Source organism: Panthera onca, chromosome X, assembly GCF_046562875.1.
Source record: "Panthera onca isolate mPanOnc1 chromosome X, mPanOnc1 haplotype 2, whole genome shotgun sequence".
Taxonomy (NCBI): domain Eukaryota; kingdom Metazoa; phylum Chordata; class Mammalia; order Carnivora; family Felidae; genus Panthera; species Panthera onca.
Genome location: NC_138357.1, coordinates 89,426,454 through 89,434,492, shown reverse-complemented (window position 1 = coordinate 89,434,492; position 8,039 = coordinate 89,426,454). Strand labels below are relative to the sequence as shown.

General features: G+C 44.7%; 1 non-coding gene across 1 annotated transcript; it reads left to right on the top strand.

Annotated features, from left to right (window-relative positions):
* The first annotated feature begins 3,233 nt into the window (after positions 1-3,233).
* TRNAG-UCC (transfer RNA glycine (anticodon UCC)) lies at positions 3,234-3,318 on the top strand. Its single transcript has one exon. It is a non-coding gene; the product is annotated as a tRNA-Gly (tRNA).
* The last annotated feature ends 4,721 nt before the right edge of the window (positions 3,319-8,039 follow it).

Here is an 8,039-nt window from a genome sequence, read left to right as displayed (position 1 = left end):
TTCTGTGTCTCCCTCCCTCTCTGCCCCTCCCCCGCTCACGCTCTGTCTCTCTCACTCTCCAAAAAAATGCATAAATGTTAAAAACCCACGGACAGAGGGGCACCCGGGTGGCTCAGTCGGTTAAACGACGGGCCCTCGGTTTCGGCTCAGGTCGTGATCTCGCCGTTCATGGGTTCGCGCCCCACATCGGGCTCTGCGGGGACAGCGCAGAGCCTGCTTGGGATTCTCTCTCTCTCCCTCACTCTCTGCCCCTCCTGCTTATCTCTCTCTCTCTCCCTCTCAAAATAAATTAACTTACAAAAAAAAAAAAAAACCCATGGACACAACCTGGCTTTTATGTTAGGTTATGTTAGTGCAAGTCATCTGGTGGAAAAGAGCAGGGAATAGACATGACCTGATTATGGTCGAGAGGGCTTCCTCTGGCAGGCGGGACTATATGGGGAACAGAGGTCAGATTTTTGGATTTGATTCGAGGTCGGGGCCACCAGGATTTGCCGATTGTGTGAGCAAGATGACCCTGGGATTCCGAACAGCCAGAAGACTGGAGTTGCAGTTTGTGAGGTGTGGGAGGGCTACAGAGAGAACAGATTGGGGGAGGGGGCGGATAGTTAACCACAAATCCAGTTAATGGACGCCATCGCACGCTTATATGCTGATGGGGACTAATGCAGCCCAGAGTTAAAAAAAAAAAAAATCACGCAGGAGAGAGGGGCGAGTTTCTGAAGTGATGTCCGTGACAGACGACAGGGGTGGGGATCTACTGTTGGCTCTAGATAAGGGTGTGAGCTATGTCAACGTTGCGCTGGGTGCTTATGCCCTGTAACGCACTGCACAAACATAGGGCTCCATTAAACACAACTCGGTTAACCAGGCTGATAAATATCCTAGCTGTTGCATTCTTTGGAGGGTAACTATATTTTCCAGTTGAACTAGTCCAGTGAATTAAAAAGGTCCAAAAGTCACAGCAATGACACAGTGCATATTGGGTATGTGCTCCGTGAAATCATCTGAGGCATAGAATGGCAAATTTCAATATCCGTCTGCCCTTTTCAAGATTATATTCACATCTGTGGTCTCCCTTGATCCTTAACTTTTAGGTAGGGTAAACATTATGATCCCTTTTTCTGTAGATGAAAGAAAGAGAGGCCCGAGATTCGAAAGGGGTTCCCTAAAGTCACATAGCTTGTTAGGGACAGAATGAGGACTAGAACCTGGGTTTTCTGTCCGGCAACCCCGGAGGGCTTCCTAACCATTGGGATCTCGGTCATATTCGGTGCCTGCCTTCTAGATCTTGTCCGTGAGCCAGAGAAGACTTACACACAGTTCCAAAGGGGCTCCTTCAATTCACTGATTTCCCCTTCTCATCCTTGGCATAACAGAAAAGGCTTATAAACTTCTCTTAGGAAAGTGATTCATTATGGGGAGAAAGAACCATTTCTCTCTCTCTCCTCCCCAGGAAAAAAAAGAGAAAAGAAAAAAAAAAAAACCGGTTGCCATGGTTCTTTCTGATTTCCTGGCTGAACGCTGCTGGTCCGCACCCCCGGCGAATCGGAGGAGATTGACTCTCCAGGCCGTTCAGATGAGCAGAGAAGCTTCCACATGTTTCTTTATGGGTTATAGTGCAGATTTCACCTTTCCCTCCCACCCGCCCCCTCCTCTGTTTTACCAAAACACGTAAAGGGGGTTGCTGAGTGCACACCGTCAAACTTGGCAACCATACAGGAGACAAAAAAGAGGAAGGAACATCAGGGAATAAGGATCTGGGGGACTTTGAAGTGAGACTAGACACAAAGGCCGTACGGCTATCTGAAGATTGCCTGCACTCTTGGTTCTGAGCGTCTCAGCAGCCAAAGTAAAAGGGAAAACCCGACCAGCACGATGTCCACGAACGTCCATCGAGATCACCTCGAACGGCGATGACGGCAAATTGATGCAGGTGAAAACTTTTTGTTCGTTTGTTTGTTTCTCAAACTTGCTGGTCTCAGGACCGCTTGACACTCTTAACAATCCTTGAGGACCCCAAAGAACCTTTGTTTGTGTGGCGTGGGTTATGTCCATTGACATTTACTCATTCAATGTTGTCGTTAAAATGACAACTTTGGGAAAAGGAAATTTATCGGTTCATTTAGAAGTAATAAACCCACTACGCGTGGGCATGATAACACGTTTCCCAAAGCGAAAAAATTGAGCGTGAAGAGTAGAATTGTTTTACGTTTCGGCATCTAAGTTTACATGTTATATTTAATGTCTGGTTTCATCGAAGACAGCTGGCTTCTCGTATTTGCTTCGGCATTCTGTGAAAGACACATTTTGGTTGGTGATGAGCACGGGAAACCAATACGACACCGTGTGTTAACTAACTGGAATTCAAATAATAATTTCGTTCAACAAGAACACATTTTGTTTGAAGTATATGAAGAAAAGCTGCCATTACATGGGTGTATCATTGAAAAAGGGCAGGGTATTTTAAGATCTTTTTCTGATACTTGTGGACAATCTTCTCTGAGACCACAACGCACTTTGACAAGTGGCTATTGCTAACAAGTTAATTGCAATGCGGAATCTGAAAACGTATCAGCGAGCTTCTCGTATGGTGCTAGGTGGCAATCTACTGCTCTAGCCTGTACCTGGTTTTTGTTTTGTTTAAACGTTTATTTATTTATTTTGAGACAGAAAGAGAGAGCGAGCCAGGGAGGAGCAGAGAGAGAGGGAGGGAGAGAAACCCAAGCAGGCTCCGCACCGTCAGTGCAGAGCCCAACGTGGGGCTCAATCTCATGAACCATGAGATCATGACCTGAGCCGACGTCAAGAGTTGGATGCTTAACTGACTTAGCCACCCAGGTGCCCCGTTCTAGCTTGTACTTTGAACACTTTTTTTAATGTTTATTTATTTTTAAGAGAGCGAAAGAGAGAGAGAGAGAGAAAGAGAACACGAGCAGGGTGGGGGGAAGAGAGAGACAGAGACACAGAATCCGAAGCAGGCTCCAGGCTCCGAGCTGTCAGCACAGAGCCGGTCACGGGGCTCGAATCCATGATCTGAGCTGAAGTCTGACACCTAACCGACTGAGCCACCCAGTCTCCCTTAGCTTGTCCTTTGAATGGATCTTCTATCCATGCACGATTTTGTAGCATCATGCGTTGGTCATTTGGAAAACACTGGTTCACTGTTTGTAGATCTTCTAAATGGTGACACATTTCATTATACGATATCAAAAATTCACATTTGTAGGGGCGCCTGGGTGGCTCAGTCGGTTGAGCGTCTGACTTCCGCTCAGGTCATGATCTCGCGGTCCGTGGGTTCAAGCCCCACGTCGGGCTCTGTGCTGACAGCTCAGAGCCTGGAGCCTGTTTCAGATTCTGTGTCTCCCTCTTTCTCTGACCCTCCCCTGTTCATGCTCTCTCTCTGTCTCAAAATAAATAAATGTTAAAGAAAATTTAAAAAAAAATTCAGATTTGTAAAAAAAAAAAAAAAAAAACCCACATTCATTAATATCACCACCAATTTCATTATAAAGTCTTTAAGTGTTGGGAAGCTGTAAGGGCGCCTGGGTGGCTCAGTCGGTTAAGCGTCCGACTTTGGTCAGGTCATGATCTCAGGGTTCATGAGTTCGAGCCCCGTGTCGGGCTCTGTGCTGACAGCTCGGAGCCTGGAGCCTGCTTCGGATTCTGTGTCTCTCCCTCGCTCTCTGCCCCTCCGCTGCTCATGCTCTGGCTCTCTCTAAAAAATAAAATAAAAACATAACAAAATTTTAAGTGTCAGGAAGCTGTCAAGCTCACCGTAGCAGATACAAGTTTTCCAAATCTCTCATTTTCAGTTGAAGCTCAGACTTTATCATTGGCAACAAATACTATCAGTTGTTTTCCCTGAAGGGACAGACTCTTTCATTTTGGTTTTTTTTTTTTTCTTCAATATAGGAAATTTATTGTCAAATTGGTTTCCATACAACACCCAGTGCTCATCCCAAAAGGTGACCTCCAAAAAACTGAGAACAAACTGAGGGTTGATGGGGGGAGGGAGGGAGGGGTGGGTGGGTGATGGGTATTGGGGAGGGCACCTGTGGGGATGAGCACAGACTCCTTCATTTTGAAGAAAATGTCTGCCAAATACCTAGCTCTTAATAACCATAGCTTGACAATTAGCTGTTCTTTCAAGTAAAAAAAAAAAGGTGTTTGAGGAAAAGAGAGACCAGCTTTGCTCACAATTCAATTGCACAAGTGCTTTTCCCGTAGAAAACCATCCTGGTTCTGTGTGCAGTGGAATGGCCTTATTCCTTCTTTTCCATTTCATCACACAGAGTGTTATTCTGCGTATCCAAAGGTTGAGACTGAATAAAATTAGTAACTCTTACAACAGCATCAAGTACATTTTTAACAAAATTTTTTTTATTATGTATTTTTGAGATAGGCAGAGTGAGGGCAGGGTAGGGCAGAGAGGGGGGTGGGGGGACAGAGGATTTGAAGCGGGCTCACGCGGACAGTCCGATGACCGTCCGATGAGGGGCTCGAACTCCTCAACCGTGGGATCATGACCTGAGTCCAAGTCAGATGCGTAACCGACCGAGCCACCCAAGCGCCCGGCATAGAGTGCATTCTTAAACAACACTCTCTTATTGTTTTTGCTTGCCTGTGTTTCTTTTAGTTTAGTTTAGTTTTGTTTTGTTTTTAACTGTGAGGGTATGGCAGTGAAGAAGAGGAAGACAACCACTGCTAGCATGGTCGACGCCCCTGCTTTGATTCGTGCGAAGGCGCTGGCAGGTTCCCATTGCATTTGTACCAATCATGCAAATGTCAAACAGTGAAAAGGGCATTCGTAATCTTGGTATTAATTAGTGTCATTATAGAGCAGTACCCATCTAGAATAATTAGCCTTAGTATCAATATGCAAATAGAACTGTCCTTGTGAACCATCTGAAAAGGTCTCTGTAGAGCACTTTCTGAGAACCACCGATCTAGAAGAAAGGATGGGCTGAATGTCCACCAGGTAATTAAATATATGTGTATTTTACATACGTATAAAGGTTTGCCACATATATTCAGGTGGTACGGTGTAGATTTTTTGATCCAGCTTTTTATTTCGATACTGTAGATTCACATGTAGTTATAAGAAATTATCGGAGGCGGGGCGCCTGGGTGGCTCAGTCGGTTAAGCGTCCGACTTTGGCTCAGGTCTCACGGTTTGCAAGTTCGAGCCCCGCGTCGGGCTCTGTGCTGACGGCTCGGAGCCTGGAGCCCGCTTGGGATTCCGTGTCTCCCTCTCTCTCTCCGCCTCTCTCCCGCTCACTCTCTGTCTCTCTGCCTCTCAAAAATCAATAAACGTTAAAAAAAAGAAAAAAGAAAAAAGAATAGGAAGAGATCTCATGTGTCCTTTCCCCAATTTCCCTCAATGGTAACGTCTTCCAAAACTGTGGTACCATATCCGAACCCGATGGATGATATTGATACAGTCAACATACAGAACAGTTCCATCAGTACAAGGATATCCCTGTGTGGTCTTTTTATAGTCATGCCGACTTTCCTCCTCCCCGTTGCCTCCTGTCTCCCATCCTTGACTCCCGGCACCCATGAATCTATTTTCAATTCTATATTTTCTCAGTTCAGGGAGGTTACGAGTGGTTATGAAGGGAATCCTACAACATGTAACCATTGGACATTTCCCCTCAGCATAATTCCCTGGAGACCATCCATGTTGTGGCACCCACCGGTATCTCATTCCTTTTTATTGCTGGGCACTATTCCAATGCACGGATCTACGGTTTATCTATGCACCCTTTGGAAGGCATTTGAGTTGTTTCCCATGTTTGGTTGTTACGAATAGAGTCGCTGTGAAGACTGGCGTGCAGGCTTTTGTGTGAACATACGTCGTTGTTTCTCTGGGGTAAGTGCCCAAGCCTACGAGTGTCAGCCTGTTTTCCAAAATGGCTGAATCATCTTCCATCCCCACCCCCACCCCCCGCCCCGCCCCGCCCCCAGCAAAGCGGGAGTCATCTACTTTGTCTGCTTCCTTGTCAGGATTTGGTGTTGTCACCATTTTTAGTTTTACAGTGCTAGCTCATGTTTTTTATTTATTTATTTATTTATTTATTTATTTATTTATTTATGTTAGAGAGAGAGTGCAAGTGGGGGAGAGGGCCAGAGGGGAGAGGGAGAATCTCAAGCAGGAGAGAGAGAGACAGAGCATGAGCCCGGGAGGGGCAGAGAGAGAGGGAGACACAGAATCGGAAGCGGGCTCCAGGCTCCGAGCTTTCAGCACAGACCCCGACGCGGGGCTCGAACTCACGGACCGCGAGATCATGACCTGAACCGAAATCAAGAGGCGGATAGATGCTTAAGGGACTGAGCCACCCAGGTCCCCGATAGCTCATGTTTTACTGTACATGTCTCTAGTGGAGAATGATGTTGAATGGTTTTTTTCATGTGCTTATTAGGATCTGGATATTCCTGTCATCAAAACGTCTGTCCGTGTCTTCCCCATTTCCTAATATGATTGTTTCTCTCTCTCTCTTTTTTTTTTAACAGTTCTGTATAAATTCTAGAAACTTGTCCTTGTTTCCCTTCCAAGATTCTACAGTTTTACATTTAACTTTTAGGTCTGTCATCCACCTTGAGTTGTTTTACCCCATTTGTTGACTTGCTTTTGTGCTTGTGCCAAAAATCAGTTTGACATATTTTGTGTGGGCCTCTTTCTGGGTTCTCTATTCTCCATTGAGCTATATATCTATCCCTCCACTACCGTACTGCCTTGATTATTGTAACCTATATAGTAAGCCTTAAAATAAGGTAGAGCGCTCGCTCCCACTTTAGTCTTTAAAATTAGTTTAGCTACACTAGGCTTCCTTAGCCTGTGGCTTCCACTCAAATTTTATTTTATTTTTATTTTATTTTATTTTTTTGTTTTTTTTAACGTTTTATTTATTTTTGAGACAGGGAGAGACAGAGCATGAACGGGGGAGGGTCAGAGAGAGGGAGACACAGAATCCAAAACAGGCTCCAGGCTCTGAGCTGTCAGCACAGAGCCTGACGCGGGGCTCGAACTCACGGACCGCGAGATCGTGACCTGACCCGAAGTCGGCCGCTTAACCGACTGAGCCACCCAGGCACCCCTCCACTCAAATTTTAGAATAAGCTGGTTTATGTCTACAAAACCTTTGCTAGTATTTTGATAAAAGTTGCATCAAATCTACAGATCAGTGTAGGAAGAACTGACATCTTTACTATGTTTTTCCTTTCTGATTTATGAACACAATCTATGTCTCCATGTATTTACTTCTCCTCTGATTTCTTGCATCAGCATTTTGTAATTTTCAGAATAGAGGTCTTGTACATTCTTTCTCAGGTTTAGGCCTCAGCACTTCATTGTATTTGGAATAGTTGTAAATGGTATTGCATTCTCATTTTGGTTTCTCCCTGTTCACTGTTAACTTATAGATATAAGCTTGATTTCTGTGGTTTCACCTGGTACCCTGTGACCTTGCTAACCTCACTTATTAATTCTAGTGGGCTTTTTTTTAGATCCCTTGGGATTTTCTGTGAGGATAATCATCTAATCTGCAAACGGGACAGTTTTTTTCTTCCTGTTCAATCGCTATTCCTTCGATTTCTTTTTCTTGTCTTATTTTAGTGTCTAAAGCTTCCGCTGTTATCTGAATAAGAGTAGTGAGAAGGGACATCATATGCGACGAATGCTGCAGTGGACAGGGGAGTGCAGATATCTTCAAGATACTGACTCTACGTCCTTTAGATATATGCCCAGAAGTGGGATTGCTGGATCCTATGGTAGTTCTATTTGTAATTTTTTGAGGCCCCTCCATGCTGTTTTCAATCATGACTGCCAATTTGCATTCCCACCAACAGTGCACAAGGTATCCCTTGCCTTCACATCTTCACCAATGCTCGTTATATTTTGTCTTTTTCATAAAAGACATTCTAACAGGCGAGAGGTGATATCTCATGATTTTGACTTGCAATTTCATGACGGTTAGTGATCTTGAGCCTTTTTTCATGTACCTGTTGATCACTTATATACCTTCTAGGATTGTCTA